This window comes from Tinamus guttatus, unplaced genomic scaffold, assembly GCF_059628265.1.
Source record: "Tinamus guttatus ecotype Peru unplaced genomic scaffold, ASM5962826v1 Tinamus_guttatus_pri_ptg000389l, whole genome shotgun sequence".
Taxonomy (NCBI): Eukaryota; Metazoa; Chordata; class Aves; order Tinamiformes; family Tinamidae; genus Tinamus; species Tinamus guttatus.
This window is the reverse complement of record NW_028288923.1, coordinates 2,442,713-2,459,958: the sequence shown is the minus strand read 5'-3', so window position 1 is coordinate 2,459,958 and position 17,246 is coordinate 2,442,713.

The following is a 17,246-nucleotide window of genomic DNA, read 5'->3' as shown; positions in this document are numbered from 1 at the left end:
TGGTGGTCAGTTCAGAGCTCGCTGTCCCCTTCCAAAGGATCATTAGACTTGATTTTGTCACTACAAGTGATTTTACAGCAGAGGAGTATCACTGCTGAAGCGTGCAAAGATTAAATGCAGGGCAGCTGATGATAATGGTCACAATAATGGTGTGTTTACCAGTACCTGCATGTGACTCACATTTGTTCAAACAGAATTACAGTAGTGAATCCTACTTGTTAAGAAGTTCTATTTGATTAGTGCAACTTGTATTTAACATCTGACTTTGCCTTCCTGGCTTTTTAGTCAGTCCCATGGCTCCTGGTATCTCCCCGAGAGGTGCTGCAAAGGGAGAAGGGACGAGGTGGGAGGGCATCCTTGAGGATAACAAACTGCACAAGCCCTGAGAGGTATAAACAACCTCATCTTTACACAAAGAAAGCAACTGACAGTCTTTTACATATGCTCACATGTATATTTTGTCATTAAACATGATATAAAGTTTGTCATGAGAAGGTAAGAAGTGTATGAGTAATGTGCTAGCGCTTCATTTTAAAGCGTGTGCTCGGGGTAAGTTGCTGGGATCCACGAGGAGACTGTCAGTGCTGAGGAATGGGCGCCTTTGTTCACAGCTGGGTAATTTCCGAGCTGACAGATTGCCTACACATGGGCAGAACAAATATGTGTTGTCCTGAGAGCCTAAACTTTTTTTGTTTGTTTCCCTTTAGAATTATTTACCTTTTTTTTCCAGTTGGAAATGAACATAGTCCATCAGTGTAGAAATCCCAGAGTGCAAATGTAATTTCCCATAGCTAAAGCACAGACTCCATAAAGTCACTTATGTCTATCATTCTTATCCAGGAAAGAGTTCTTTCAATGATATTAATAAAATTGACAACTGGAACATTTCCTCAAGTGGCAAAGCTGGATATTTTTGTATATAACCTTTGTTTAATTTATTCTTCTGCTGTACTTTATCCTTTAAAATCAAAATGAATTAACATACCTGTGTGCTACGCTGAAGTAGTTATACAAACAGGTCATGGACTCAGAAAGGTTCTTAAACATTAAATTATGCATAAATGAGAAAGTATTGCTCTTTTTAAGGTGAGCACATTATTCTTAGGGACATGCTATAATACTCTGAATGCTTCAGACTTGTGCTGCTTGTAGGCATGAGATGGTGACTGAAACAGGGGTGGATAGGGAGAGCAAAACACAGCTGGAATTGTGTTTGATTTGGAAATGTGACAATGTTCAGAAAACGATGCAATAGCAAATTATAATGGAACAAACAGTGAAGGCCTGGAGACAATTTTAAAGGGTTACCCCTCTCACTTTGGCAAGCCCAAGCCCTGCTTCCAGAAAGCAGGCTCCGCTTGGGGCCGGTGGCTGGAGCGGCCCCGCGGCCCCGATCTGCCCTCTCATCGGGGTGTCCTCGGCTACCCACCACGTCACTAAATCCAGAACAGCTCCACTGGCCCAATTTCTCACTAAACTTCCATGACGAGAATGTTAAGGATGTTAGGGATATAGAAGGAAAGCAGCACACACAGTCACACAGCATGTTAACATACTGTATATCATGTTGAAAAAATAAAAAATGTTCCTCGTAATTTTAATTCTGAATTCATTTATTTCAACATATAATGAATGCTAACTTGTGTCTTGATAAAGAAGCATGTTACATTTTGTCCACTTGCCATTTCCCTTTACTTCTCAGAAAACTGGTCTTGAGTGAGAAAAAAATAACTTTAAGAAAGACTATATCTTTGTTCTTAATAGAGTTTTCTCTTTCTTTTTACAAACAGGCTTTTGTGAAAAAATAATTCATGTCTCGACATTCCAGAGGATTCCAGAAAACAATCTATGCTTGGCATTTTGTTAAACAGACTTTTTTCTCTGTGAAGAACAGAATTACTGATGCTGCACTAATAAAGCCCCCTGCTTAAATGCTCTGCTATGTGTTTCAGTGGGCTTTTGACCAAGGAATGAGCGTAGCCAGACACCAGCAGGTTAATCAGTTAGCACACACAAAGCAACAAATGCAGCTGCAGATATTCACCGTCAGCTGTAATTACACCTATTGCGGTATAACATTGTTGCAGTCGGATGTGTAAAGGATCGCAGATGTTGGGGTGACAGGTTGGCTTCTCAGTGGAGGAGAAATCAGCGTCATGGAATATGGGAAATATTCTTAAGACAATGTGTTATTTTAGTCTAAAGCAACTTCTTGTTTAAGTCATATATATCTTTGGAAAAAAAACAAAAGTAGCACTCCAAATGACATTAAAGCTTTAGGTCACTGAGCAAAACTACCCCTTACCCTAACACAGGAAGGTGTATGAGAGCTGCCCATCCTACTTTCCTTGGGTGGCTTCTGGTAAGAATAATAGAAATTTCCTGTCTTTTAGGACAGAATGGATGCCCAAGTTAGAGGACTGAATAATAATTTTTAAATTGAAGAAACTCCTTTCTCAGAAGAACTCTGTGATAAATTATTTTTGGGAAGCTAAATATTTCCATATACTCCCTACTATGCAAAGGCTATAAAGATGTACAATCCGTGCCTTGCTGTGTAATGGTTAACACTTCCTTAGGCCAGTGCAGGTGAAGGGAGAGCTTGGGGTGCTTATGTGAATATACAGCAAATGATGTAACGTTGATGGAGGCAGGTCAAAAAGAGTTAACTTATTCATCCTGGCAATATAACTAATTAAATAAAAAATGAGAGACAGCATCAGTAGTATCACAGTTCTCCTCCTGATGGATTGCTCACTCTTCAGAGAGGAGTGATTCATTTTATCCCACTGTGATGCTCACTGCCATGTTACTTCCCTGAGAACGGAGGTGTGAGGGTCTAACTATCAGGCACAGAACTAAGGCAATCAGCATCTCCTAGGCAGAACTCTATTAATCTCACAGCAACAATACTCAAGCCCAAAGCAATTTACTAAAACGATGGATCTAAAAAACAGAAATCATAGCTCTGTATCAATCAGGCAATGTGTAGGGGTGTGGTTATTTTAAAATGCACACATTATAGGGAGCACTCAGCTTTTATATAGCAAAAAGCCCAAAGATATTATTGTCTTGTGATAATCACATCCCATGCTGGGTTTTACTGTGTTAAATTCTCACTGCCTTATTAGAAAGACCATCTTCCATTAAGCTTTTTGTATTATCTACTATCATAGACAGTAACTGAACCTTATCTCCTGTACTTAAAATACTTATTAGGTGAGTTCAACTGTTGACTGAGATTAGAAATCAATTATTTAGAAAAATCTCTCATTTTAGTACTTCTCTAAAAAGCCTGTTTTCTTACGATGTGTAGATTTTGTTTGCACAGCGAAAAGAACTTCCAAAATCCATCTGTCAAATCTATATACTATGTGAATACATTTATGGTAAAAAGGTATTTGTTTGAAAATTAATACATTAATGAAAACCTAGTAGTAAAGCTATAACAAAAGTTATAGTTTATGTGCTGCGGCACGTGCTGCAGAACAAATTTTGTTATGTCAATATTGCCATAGTTTATGCAATATGATCAATTTATGAGAAAGAAGAATTACCACCTCTACCAGCACCGCAGTGAAGGAAAGCAGATGCATTGGGATGTGCCATCTGGGCACCCCAAAATAACGGGCACGTCCTGGGGCTGGCTTTGCCCTCTCTAATCACATCATGTGCCCAGAGCTCTCCCGGGCAAGTGCTACTACTACTCCAAACCCTCCATGTGGTGCCAGGGAAGACGGCTTCACGCCTTGTTACTGCGTTTGCTCCTCAGACACTCCTTGCCTATTAATTTTTCCTCAAAATGGCATAGGTGAAACATTCATAAGCAGACATATAAGACATATAAACATATGTCAGAGAGATGTAAATAACATTCAGATATGGTATTTATAGCAGGAACTTGCAGGGAGGTGTAATGGTTCCACTGGCCAAACAGAAACTCTAGACCAAGATTATTTTTGTCGTCTTGCAAAATCAAGATCAAAACCTCGAAACCAAATTCAAATACAAGATTTATTTTCCATTTATGACTTGTTTAGGTTACACCATGTTACTACAGTGATCAACAAAGGTACTCTTTATTTTGGACCACTTTAGAGGATAAAAGTTGCCAAGATATTTTTTTGAAGTTTGCTTCTATCTGTCAGGCTTTTAGTTTCTGTAAAGCAGTTATGACAGTTCTGACTGATGATAGTGATGTTGATGCCTAGACTTACATGCTGCAGATCTGCAGATTAACTCAGCCAGTCCGTATCAAGGTACAATATTAATTGAAGCAGAATTACATGAAAGAAATCTGCTCTACTTATGTTCAGCATTTACTTGTGGCAAATGTTCTGAACATCCTATTTTTATCATATGGCAAGCAGAGAGGCAACGACACAAAAAGAACAAGGGCTGTGACAAAAACGGCATTTTTATTTTTCAAAAGATCTTGAGATTTCAAAACTGTTCTCATGCCCATCACAAACTAAATCCTATCTTCCCAAAATTCTCCATGAAAGAAGATACCAGCTGTAACAAACCAAAATGTTGTCTCAGGCCAGCTGCTGACATAGTTTATTTTGGAAAAAAGAAAAAAAAAAGGGTTTCATTTTGTTGCAGCTCTATTTTAAGGTAGAATACAGAATAGAAATACATTTAAAACCAAGACTCCATTTGAAAGCAAAATAAAAATATTTTGTTTGAAAATATGAAAATGGGGTATTTCAAAAGTGCTTTACCAGCATATGTCTGTTTTATATCCAAAGTAAAAATTCAGCAAAATCAACAGCCTTTCAAAAGTTAAGGTATGGTTGAAACATTTTTTTCAAAAAAAAAAAAAAAAACTGTAAACATTTTACAAATGGCCCAGAGAAGATATCTGACCAGTTCCTGATATAATACCTCTTGCAAATAACAGGCAAACGTTCATTTTAAAGTCAGTTTACAATTTCTGTACTGTGCTGTGCTGTCACACAGCCAATACGCTGCAGAACAGCCCCGCCACTGACCTGCCCAGGCCACCTGTGCCAGGACCGATCCCCATGTCCTTTGATAAAATCCCTAAGGTTTGCAACGATTTTAATTCCTCACAGCTCACTCCTTCTCACACCTCCCATCCCTCTACAGCATGGTGCATTTCACGGTTCGGGGAAGCATTTAAGGAATTCTATTACCTTTTCTACCTTGCTTTACTGGGACATAGAACAAAAGATGCTTAAAGTCTCCTGAGTAATACCTTGACGTGAATATTCTTAGGACAAGTCAGTGATTTTATTATTAGCTGAGTAATTACTTGAGCTCAGCTATCGCTTGAGTATTTACTTGAGTGCAGCACTACCTCTTCTTGAAACTGCAGCACAGAACAACCCAAACACTCCAGCAACTGTTATCTTCCATCCCCAGCACTGTGATGCCTTTGTTCTAAATGCCAAAAATATATATTGGGAAAGGAATAGAGTACCATGTAGAAGGTCAAATTTTGATACTGTCTCCTGTGTAAATTGGGAAATGCTCCGCTGAGCTCCATGCGTTTACACAAGTCCCTTCCTAGCGCCTTTGCAGGGCTAATTAGGGTGCAGGACCAGAATACTGGAACTTTGGAAATGTAACCCTAGCCACTTATCTGTAGAAGGATGCAGTACTACTAGAGCCACTCTTCACAGACTTCAGCAAGCAGATAGGAGTCCAGGAAGGTATTTCAGGCACTCCAAGTATACACTGACGGAATTTTGCAGCCACTTCTACAGTTTACAGTCAAGGAGCACAGTAAAAAATGATATTCATCAGGGTACTTATTATTTGTTACATCTGACAGCCCCATTGCAACTGTTTCAGTCTTATTTAAAGAGTAATTTCTCATTGACCTTAGATTTCTAAAAATTAGCTAGAATTAGCTAGAACAGTATGTGGAACAAGAACACCTGTTTAGTAACATAAACATATTTAAATATCAACCTTTCCACTGATTGGTTTTTGTGGATGCAACTACTGATTACAAATAGAAACTTCAAACCATGACCTTCCATTCTGGCAGCTAATGTGTGATGCCATTAAATTCTCAATGCCATTAAATTCTCTTATTGAATCATCTCATTAAGTAAAAAGGGCAGTTTCAAGAACTACTACTTTTTGTAAATCAGCATGATTTCTAAGGAAATCTTGAAAGTAAATTTTCTGGTCTGTATTCCTGCTTGCACAAAGCACTATAGTCAACACATGCAGCATGAAGAGGAACAAAATGCCCTCAAAGTATCAGTTGTTAAGAAAATCATCTGTTTTCTTTCACAGATGTTTTGAGTAAGGAATGTATTTTGCTCCATAATTCATCACTAAGTTGGACAAGATACTGTTTAGAAAATAGGTACAGTTGTTAGTCTACATAACATTTGATAAAAAACTAGTCTCATATTTTTGTTATGCATGTAAGACTGCAAGTAGATGTACCAGTATCACCTCTGTTTAACTCCCTAAGTTTCTAAAAAATCCTTGCTTATGCTGAAGTTAGAACTTGGAGCAAGTGCATATGCAAAATTTTTTCATATGAAGAAATTCTGTATTTTGGGATTTGGATTTGAAACTATAATCTTGTCATATCAGATTATCAAATGATTAAAGCAATAAGAAATGAATCAAGGTTTAGACTTTTATGAAAAAGCAGTTATATCATAGGATAAGGCTTTTTAATAGACTGTAGGCTTTAAACAGACTTTGTATTAGACTTTGAAATTAATGGGTCACTGTATAACATTCCAGTCTTCATAGATTGATAAGATTAATGCTTGCTTATATAGCAAATTCAATGGCTCATTTAATTGCATATGAATGTTTAAAGTTAAATTGCTTTTGGATTAAGTCTAAACTCATTACTCATTTTAATGTCTGAAAGAACTTCCATTTTTCTTTCATTTTATTTAATCAAGTGCATCATCATTAAGTAAAGGCTATGAACCTAGATAGCTGGGAAATAAGGAAGTTTATTAATTTAGTTTAAAAAAGATCTATTTGTTCAACTTTAATTCAATGACCATTTTAGGTCCAACATGAAGTTACGAAAAATAGTGACTAAGTTATTCAGTTTTCTTTGCAATAATATTAGAGGGAGAAGGTGCTTTTAGGCAGTATCTGTTTACAGCATATTAATCACTTTGCAAGTTCTGCAGGTGCACTCCCCTGTTCAACACACTTTTACGTTCACATCCCTCTTCTCTAAAGTCACCCTTCTTCACTCTACCTCCCCCAGACTGTTGCTAACTATTGGCACAATGCACACAAGCTGGTAAATTCCACAGAACACACGCCTGTTTACAGCAGCCAAGAGTCTCATCCTGCATTGCCCCATGAGGTACAGGGGTACACTGGGCAGTATTTTTGCCTTATGCTGTATTAAACTTTGAAAATCATTGCCAAGTAAAAGCTAAGGGACAGTCCCTCAGGGGAGGAGCTGCCTGAACTCACTGCTCACCGGGAGCCCCGCGTCGGTTCCGCAGCCCGTCAGCTGCGGGCGCTCTGTTCCCACGCACCTTCACTTCCTTCTCAGAGTCAGACACTGGGCTCCAATTACCATTTCCAGAATAAATATGTCTTTAAAAATACTCACACATCCTCTTATTATGTAAACCTTAATGCATCTGGTGAGGAGCCCAGCTGAGGGATGCAATACCCCTCTCTGGGATTTACCAGGGTCTGTCAGAGTTTAAGAGTGTGAGCTAATGAATTATTCAAAATAAATTAATAGCTTGGGAGAGTCCTTCACCTGTCTGACACAACTTCATTTTCCTTACATTAGGTTTCTCAGTAAGTTGGCAACTGGAAAACAACTTTGTTTTTGCCTTTTACTGTACATGCGAGTGTTTGCAGTACAGTAATGTCAAGTTCCTTTCTGTGTAGAACAATACTAATTTCAGCTGGCTGCAATGCCGCTCAGACGGGAACCTCTGGGTGCTCTGCACAGCAGGTCACTGGTAAGAACCAGAGCAGAGTCCAAAACCTGGGACAGGCCCAAGGTCTCTTGCGTCCAACTGAGCACCCCTTCTCTAGACAACATTGCTCATTTTCTCTGAAGGGATGCATAGGTTTCCATGAAGAAATGATAACATTTTAAGTTACTTTTTCCTATTCACTGCATATAAAACATTTTTTAGTGAGAAGATATATTATACTTGTATTTATCAGCACTTGTTCACAAGTAATGTTTTATTCAGGGGCAGCAGAACATTCTGGCTTATTATTATTATTATTATTGTACTTTATTTATGGATTTATTTAATTAACAGAAGAAGTCTCCCTTTCTTTGTAACTGACTTTGTGTGATGTGTCTAATGTCAGTATCTCATATTATTTGCAAATGGTGTGAATCTTTGTGCAAAGTCATGTACAAGTCTATACAGAATTGTACCATCATGCCTTAGCTTGTGAGTTACTGCAAATTGCTAAGAACTTGTAAATAAAAACACTTTATTATAATGTTACTTTTTACAGTATTTGAATTAATGTAAGAGAAGAAATTCAGATCAGCGCTAGGTCTTCTGGTGGATGTTCCTTTTATATAAAACAGCAGCAAACACTTCCCAGAGCTTCTAGTAACTTGTCACTGAAACTAGACTTTTCAAACTAATACATTTCATAATGACTTTGACTTCATGCTGAGTCAGGGACAAACAAAATCAAGATTCCTCCCTCCTTCACCTCAAATGTCAGCCATGCAGAACACGGGTATGCAAGACCAGTGAGTTTTATAGGGTGATACTCCTGCGTGTCCTGAGGAGCCGCAGGAAGAGTTATTGCTGTGCTCTCTCCTCCGCTCTATGTGATGGGCAGACAAACTGACCTCATGTCACTAGCAGTGTAATTTGTTGCTGTCTTTGGTTTACAGCAAATTACTGCTGCCCTGAAGCAAAGGAGAAGCAAAGAGGGAATACATCTCTGAGACACACTTCCTTTGAGGCGATTCCAGGGGGGGATAGCAGCTTATGCACCATCTTTTTTGATCATCAACTATCTTTGAAAATAAATCTGCTGGGGAGTCCCGGGAGGTTGGGTACAGCCCCTCAATCAGTGACAACTCTCAGGAGATCCAGCTGTAGCACATCCTGCCCCCGTCCTCCCTCCTCCAGCGAACACTGCATACAGCTGGGCTGAGAGACAGTACCATCGGAAGAGGAGGAGGATGATGGGTGGAAGTAGCAGTAATGAAAACAGTAATGTAACATGGCATCAGCAGTGACATGCAGGCTGGAAGAGTAGTACTGCGGGAGAGATCAAAGCAGTGGGGAGCAGTTCCTTGGACTAATAATACCTCCTGCGTTTTTAAAGTGCAGAAATGTAAAAAGCAAAGTGTGCAATGCTTTCCCTCAGGCCACAACCATTAGAGGCAATTGATAAAACTTGCAAACTCCTACCGAAGAAGGACAGCAGACCGCTGGAGTATAGAATACAACAGGTACTACCTAAAAAGCTAACACGATTGATACAAGGCAAAGCAAGTATCCAATTTGGGCTATCATAAAAAAGAAAGAGAGAGAAAAGAAATAACATAAAAAAAGAAATATGAGAAAAGAGTTTGATGTGACAGCTGACCAGGGAAACTGCTTTGCCCTAGCTGGAAGCAGAGCCCTGAGCCATGAGCAGGGGTGCACACAGGCTCGTGTGCACGTACCTGGGTGGGCGAGGTGGTCCTCACTGGGAGCACTCCTGGGAAGCTGAGAAGCTCCCAAGGTGGATCCAAAAATGGATTAAGAAGGAACGTGAATGGCTAGGGATGGCACTAGGCAGAGTAAAGACATTGTGTGGTTCCTACTCATGCAATGTCACTCTTCCTCTCTCTACCCTTGCCTCATCCCCCTACGCTGCAAGGCGTCTCTGGGGCTGCCATCGTTTCTGCCAAACTTAGTAGCGGCTCTAGGAGAATGGGGGTTCATTCGGGTTTTATGGATTGGTACCACCACAGGACAAACGAGGATTTTAGAAGCAGAATTACTGAACAAAATATTTGCTAAACCAGAAACTGGAGATTGTAGCAGCCATGCACTGCTTGCTTGACAGAGATTGAATACAAATGTATTCTTACATTGCAAATGAATGAACCGGCTTGAAAAATTTCCCAGAAAATAGTTTTCTGTTAGCAAATGCTGTTAGGGTGAAAATGTTTTTTTTTCTGGGAAATACTATTGTTTTTGATAATTTTTAACTAAAATATTTAAATGATTTATCAATTTATTTCTTTCAATATTCTGTATTTACTTGAAATAATCTATATTTATATTTATATTATTCCACAACCTGTCAGGAGAGAGAAATGTAATCCTATATCCTACAAAAGGATATTGAAAACAGCTCCTTCTCTATTTACTGACACATAAATCAGCAAAGACTCTGAGGATACTTTTATTCTTCATGTTAAGATGTGCTCCATATACTATCACTTCTTTCACCAATGATGTTGTCAAAATAATACAAAATCAAAAGAAAATCTTAGGCCTAAATGTTGAGTTTGAAATGTACATTACTTCTTGAAGCTGCTATTTAGAATTTTCTTTTTGTAGGAAAGTTAGAAGAAGATCTTCTATTTGTTCCATTTCTGAACAAAACCGAACTTCAAGATTTTCACATTTCCCAAACAGAATTTCCATATTTTGTTCAACTCTGTTTAAAAATTCAGTATGTTACGCACTGTTCTCACTGCTCAGAATAGTTCTATTTAGAATTGCTATTTGTGGAACATTTGACAATTATTAACAAAATATCATTTCAGCTTAGCTTATAACTTCAGTTGGGATTCTACTTGATAGTGTTTATGTGCTAGCTGAAGTGTTTTTCATGTGTTACAATGACATCTTCAGATGTCGTGCGGTATCTTACAGTTTTCAAATGAGGCAGCTCAAACAGGACTCTTTTTAGTGGCAATTTCATGAAAATCATCTAAAGAAAAAGGTTATTTAGAAGTAAATGGAAGGTGAAAAGCAAGCAAAATAAATGAGACAATACATTTCCAGTTAGGTTAAATGTCAGATTAGAATTCAAAGAAGCAATAACGGCAGGCAACTGTTGTCAGATTCAAATGACTGAGAAATGATGGGTCTGATTCTATAGATGCTATAGAAGTTGCTATATTTGGTCATTTGAAAAGCTGAACAGGGCAGAATCTTACTGGATGTAAAACTTGAGAAGCCCTACAAGATGTCAAATGGAAGCTGACAATAACATAGGAAAGTCTGACTCATGTTGTTATTTATTTATCTTTTCTTAGCATTTAAAGATGGCCCTACCTGATACTGAAAATCCTTAATATTATTAGTTTTTAAATTAAATGACATATTTATGAAATATCCACAGCTCAAATAAAACCAGATTGCAGATGTATCTCAGATTATGCATGTATCTCTGCTTGTCTTAAGCATGCAGACGCACACCCTGTTGCATAAAATACCTGCCCTAGTTATTAAATGTTCTCTACTTGCCTTTTTCCTTTGGCAGGCAGAGAGACTGTGGTATTTCAGGTCATCCCCTGAGCAGTGGCATGTAAAAACATCATATAACAAATTGCCAGACTGGTGGTGCAGCAGTACAGTCTTCACGTTTGCCCTTCTCCCTGTAGTGCTTTGACTTTTAGGAACAAATATGCACATTTCCCTGTTGGTCTCTAGCAAAATACATGAAGATTTTTTTCTTTACCTTTCCTACTCCTCTGTGAGTTACAGAGTAGTAAGCACATTTTAAAATACAGCTTTGCAGACAGTGAGATACAGCTCCACTCCGTGCAAGACAAATTGAAGCTCATTTATGAAAGTACATCTAAAAATGCCAAGGGAGTAGAGTTATCAAAGAGATGACATCAAGTTGTCACTCATTCTTCGTACATGCACCTGTGATTGAGAAAAGTGTTTTCTTTAATATATCTTGATATTTGAAGAGAATATGACAAAATGAAGTCCCATCCCTTCATCATTTACATTATGCCTTAGGGGTACAAAGTTGATCTAAGACATTTTGATTTATGCCTATTAGTGAAGTTGTACCCACAGATGATCAAAAAGCTCATTCTGATTCCTATAAAATACTCAATATTACAGTTAGGGAAACCTATTAGGTATGATTAAATTACAGCTATAAATGTCATAAACCTGTGATATTTTGTGATAAATATCATTTGATATGCCAGCCTTTTTAAAGATTTCATCCCATTTACCCTCCTTCCAAGGAGGCCCTAAATTAGAGGCCATGAAAAATGACAAACATAAGAGAGGAAACTATCCCAGTTAGAGACTAACCTGTGGCGAACCTATGAACCTTGGTGCTTTCCCATCTGACATTAGACAAGCTGCATCACGAAAAGCCAGGTGTAATGAAAGGATCTTTTGTCTTTATTTCAATCAAAGGTGTCCTTTGTGGACCAAGATATAACTGAGACGTGTGGAAAGAGGCAGAGGCGCACGCTGCCGCTGGAATCTAGGGGAGCTCACTGGGTTTTTGTGTGCACCAGAAAAGCTTTTGAATCGAGGCAAAAAAAGAAGAGCAAGTGGCAAGTAGGATTTTCATGTGCATCATACAGAAGAGAACATATGTAGGAGAACATACATCTAACCACATACGAGTAACTGACTTCACTCCCGAGCAAGCAGTAAGGGACAGGAATCATATGTGTGCTGAAATGTGCACATTAGCCAAGAACTGTGCAAAGATATTTACAATAGTAAAATAAATCTTGAAGGCATCTGTTGGAATTATCAGATTACCTTCACAACAGCAATAAAAGGCAAATAGGCTGCAGATATTCAACAGAAAAAGAGATGCAATTAATCGTTTTCTAAACACTTGTTTCAGGAGCAAACATGGAAGCTATTTCCACCTGGAGAAAACCCTAGTTAACTAGTGACATCAGGACAGGGAGCAAATCTAAGAACTGCAATTACATTCGCCTTATGCTCAGTCTACTTTGATACAACCTCTGACTCTTGCAAGCACCACACACTAGGGCTAGGTGTAAAAAGCCTCCAGAACAACAAAAACCTGAAATTGTGTGAAATTGCTTTTACTGAAGGAGATCATGCACCCTCACACTTGCTGCAAATTCCCTTTAAAATTAGTACAATCCTCTGTCCTTAAGACCTTCCAACTTCTGAAAGTCTGTCCCCATACTGAAGAACAGGCTGTAGTGCACTGAGTCAACTCTATCATGCTGCAGCATTTCCTGCCCTGCTGCCTTCCAGGGTTAGCCTGCTTTCTTCGTTAGCTCTCACACCAGTTTTAGGCTCTCACTTTCTAGTGCCTGGATCACCTTCTGGCTCTTGCTGGCCCAGAAACAAAGCAGAGTTCTGGTCTCTAAGTCAAACGCAAGGCATTACAATAACGCAAATGGCAAGTAGTGTATCTTGCAGAATACTTATTTCATATTAAATGTTATGACCCTGGGTATAATTGCTACCTGTATGAAGATGTAGTCCCACTTCAGGACTTCCGAAGACTCTAGCCACAGCTGCGTATGTTCTGAGGAAATGAGCTCCACAGTAAAAAAACAAATAAATAAATAAATAAATGATAGCGATTATTATACAAGGAACAAAGAGCCATCTGGGGAAGGAGAAATTTGTAATGCATGAGTAGAAAAGAAGTGATAGAAAGCAACAGGGCACATCACCTGTAAGGGATGCCCATGCATACTAACTAGACCAGGCAGTTCAGTAACAGAGGGCTGAAGTGAAGGGGAGAAGGAAAAAAATAGGAAGAAAAAGTCATATGCAGGCCTGGAAAGTTTGTAGTGTGGCCAGGCATCCTGTAACCATCTGAAACAAGATACTGCACTTGGGTCCCAAGCTGGCAAAGGATTTTGTTGAACACGTAATTGTAATCATTCTGACTTCAATGAAAATTCTCACCTGTTCAGCATCAGACATCTGCTTAAGTTCCTGAATGAACTGAGTCCTAAGGAGTTAAACCTGGTGACATGACAGACGAGTTCTGGTGAGGGATTATGCCATTTGGAACAGATGTTTATGGGCTGCTGAATGCATTGAAGTCAATGGCACCAAAATAAGGTTAGACTTGGCCCTGTTTATATGTTTATACATCCTGCTGCATGATGTGTTTTGCTTTCCTTCATTTTTGCATTCCACTGTTTCACTTCACTACAAACTGGAGGAGACAGAGCCTCCTCAGGGAGCAGCTAGAGATTTGAAATTCACATCACTTTTACCCTTAAGCCTGTCAGATGATCAGATAGCCGAGAAAGTGCTAATAGCTTATGCTCTGGTGAAATATGTTTTTCTGTACATGATTACCTTTGTATTTTGTTCCCCTTATCCCTGATTGTCAGCATTTTAATTAAAAATAGAGGTGTTAGAACATGGGAAAACCTGTCTGCAGAACAGGGCTGTCTTTGCTTTAAGATAGTGTAGTAAGTTTGTAAATTTGGAACACAATTTTCTGATGCTGTCATTTGTTTTGAGTGGTACCATCGATACGGATGCTGAATAATTCATCTTTCTTTCTGAGAAACCCTAATCTCCCCCAAAATGGTAGAGGGAGCATAGACACATGGTAAGAACTGGTGAAACCTTCCAAAGGTGGTTTAAGCTGCTATTGCCTCTCTAAAAGTTTATGTCCCTGTAGTGACACTGGGAATCCAAAGTACGGGGCTGGTACTCAGCTCCTTTATGGCCAGTTTACTGGTACTTAAAGGGTGCTGTCTCACCAGTTTTATGGCTGGATTTAAGAGATTAATATCCATGTCTTTCTTTTCCAGACACTACTGCCATTGCAGAAAGCTCAACAGGCAGTTGGTCTGTTTGCAGCTGCTGCAGTTCATAGGTGCCCGCACTTCAGTGGAAGCCAAGCCAAAGATTAGTGAGGAGCAGATATATGCTCACTCAGCCATCCCGGTTACGGAGCTATAAGCAAGGACACGGGGAGACACTGACCTCTCTAATGGACTCAACATCCTTCTCCAGCTTGCAAGACCCCTATGCAAAGCAGCCAGCATGCCAACGTGGGGATACAGAGTGCCTTCTACTGTGGGGAAGAACTGCTCTACAGAAGGATGGGGAAGACAACGAACACTTCAACCTTCCACCACAGTATTTGCAAGTTCGGTTGCTGACATCAGAGACACCCTTCACCGCAGGGATGAGGCAAATGAAAATTTTCTAGGCACCAAGCCTACTGAACAGCCATGGCTGTGTCAGGCTTGGCCAATTCAAAGCCACATTTAAGGACAAGCAGGATCCAGAATTAGAGCATCTCCACGTGCCCAAGAGGCCTGAACGGAAGGGGTCACAGCTCTTCACTGGCTCCTGTCTTGTCTAACTCACCTCCGAAGAAGAAAACTATGCTTTTGAGTTACATAAAGGCTTTCTAAAAAGTAACCAATCTCTGTAATTGAAGTCCACAAAACAGAAATTGTAAAAGACAGAGAAAACCTTATGTTCTTCCTTCTTGTACTGTATCAAGGATTATTATTTTATTTTTCTCAAAATTTTTATGATCAAAACTATTTTTGATGCCAGAATTAGTACTCTAGCATAAGCAGAAAAGACACTATTTTATTATAAATTGGTGAGAAAATAAGACGACATGTTTTCTTTCAGGTGGAGATAGGAAACATGCTGCAAAGGAACCACAACAGACTAGTGTCTGAAGGCTGAGGTGATTCAACAAGGATTCAACAGAAAAAAACTACAAGATGAAAGGAAGTAAAACAATATGATAAAGATGAAAGATGATACAGCAGAAATGCCATGAGAAAAGAACCAAGCATGAAGTAATAGCATTAGGACACAACAGAATGTGCTGTGATGGAAAAGAATTAGGCTGATATGGTTTATGATGATGCTGCATAGAAAGAAGTGTTATGATGATATATTGCAGCAAGAAAAGGCACTTTCAGACTACACTGTAGATAACACAAGTAGACAAAATAGAAAAATGCTGCAAGACACTGGAAAGAGAACAAAGCATTTTCATATTTATATTTTAACAATCTAATTCTAATTAGTGGGTCTGCTCATGTGGCTAAAGTCAATAGCAATGCTCATATGAACAGTTATTAACTTAATTGAAGGCATTCATTTTGCATAAATAACCTGAAGGCCTCTCTCCCAGCTTGCAATGCTGCTTTGTGGACCAATGTTTAAAAAACAAATTGAGGAAATTTGCTGTATGTGAGACAGTGTGACAGCTAGAACTGTAACCCCCAACTCCAGGCTGCTGCCAGGGCGCAGAGCGGGCGCGAGGGCTGCTCCTGAGGAGAAGCTGCAGCACCGGGACCTGCTGCCTCTGCTGGGCAAGGCCAAGGAGACTGAGAACAGGCAGCCTTGATGAAGGTCACTGTCCTCTGCTGGTCCACGATGACAGTGATCATTATCCCTTAACAAATACAGCTTTATTCATAAGCATGCAACTGTATGACAGCTGAATTACAGAAAACGTAGCTGCATGAGGACAGGCCACATCCAGTTTGGCCTAGAGCCTTCCACTAAAAAGTAACACATCAACTGTTTTGAACAAATCTTAGCAGGAGGCGACCTTGTCAGGGGTTGGGATCACGCAGCCACAATAGTCTTGTTTCAGCCTGAGCTCCTTTCCATGAAATGCCCTCTTTCTAATGAGGTGGGCAGGCTGTATGAAAAGACTTTCCTTCAAATCCCTCCTTCCTCTGCATTCCCTGCACCCACACCACACTGAGGGAAGCCTGGGAGCTGATCTGGCTGGAAAATAACCTAAAAATTCAGAACTAACTTGACTGTCCGGAAAACCAGGAACTATGCCAGTACCAAGCTGGAGAGCTGGCTGAGTCATGCACACATGAGACGGGCCTGGAAAAGCATGGATGAGGGCCTGGGGAGCAGGATACAGAAGAGAAGGTGAAAACTTACGACTAAGATCATCTACGACATCTTCTCAGCCTAATTGATAATCTATCCTATCCAGCTTTGCCAGGCACATTTTCCAGCAGTGAAGCAAAATAAGTATTTGAAGAATTTAAATAGTAAAGTCTTTCTTAATACAAACAACATGTAGGTTTTGGAAGAATTTCTAAGCTTCGCAACATCAAAAGCAACAGAACTCAAGCTTCTACAGGAAATAAAGAATTTAAGTATTTCAAACAGGAGCCCTTGGAAATAGGGAATAACAGTGCTAAGCTACATTGCTGTAACTTACCAGCGGCACTGAGAGCCAACAGAGGTTCTCTGCAAGCACTAGAGTCCTGTTCCTGGTGCTGTTCGGTGGCGCTCAGAGAGGTGGCCAGACTCACGGTGACAGGGATTTGC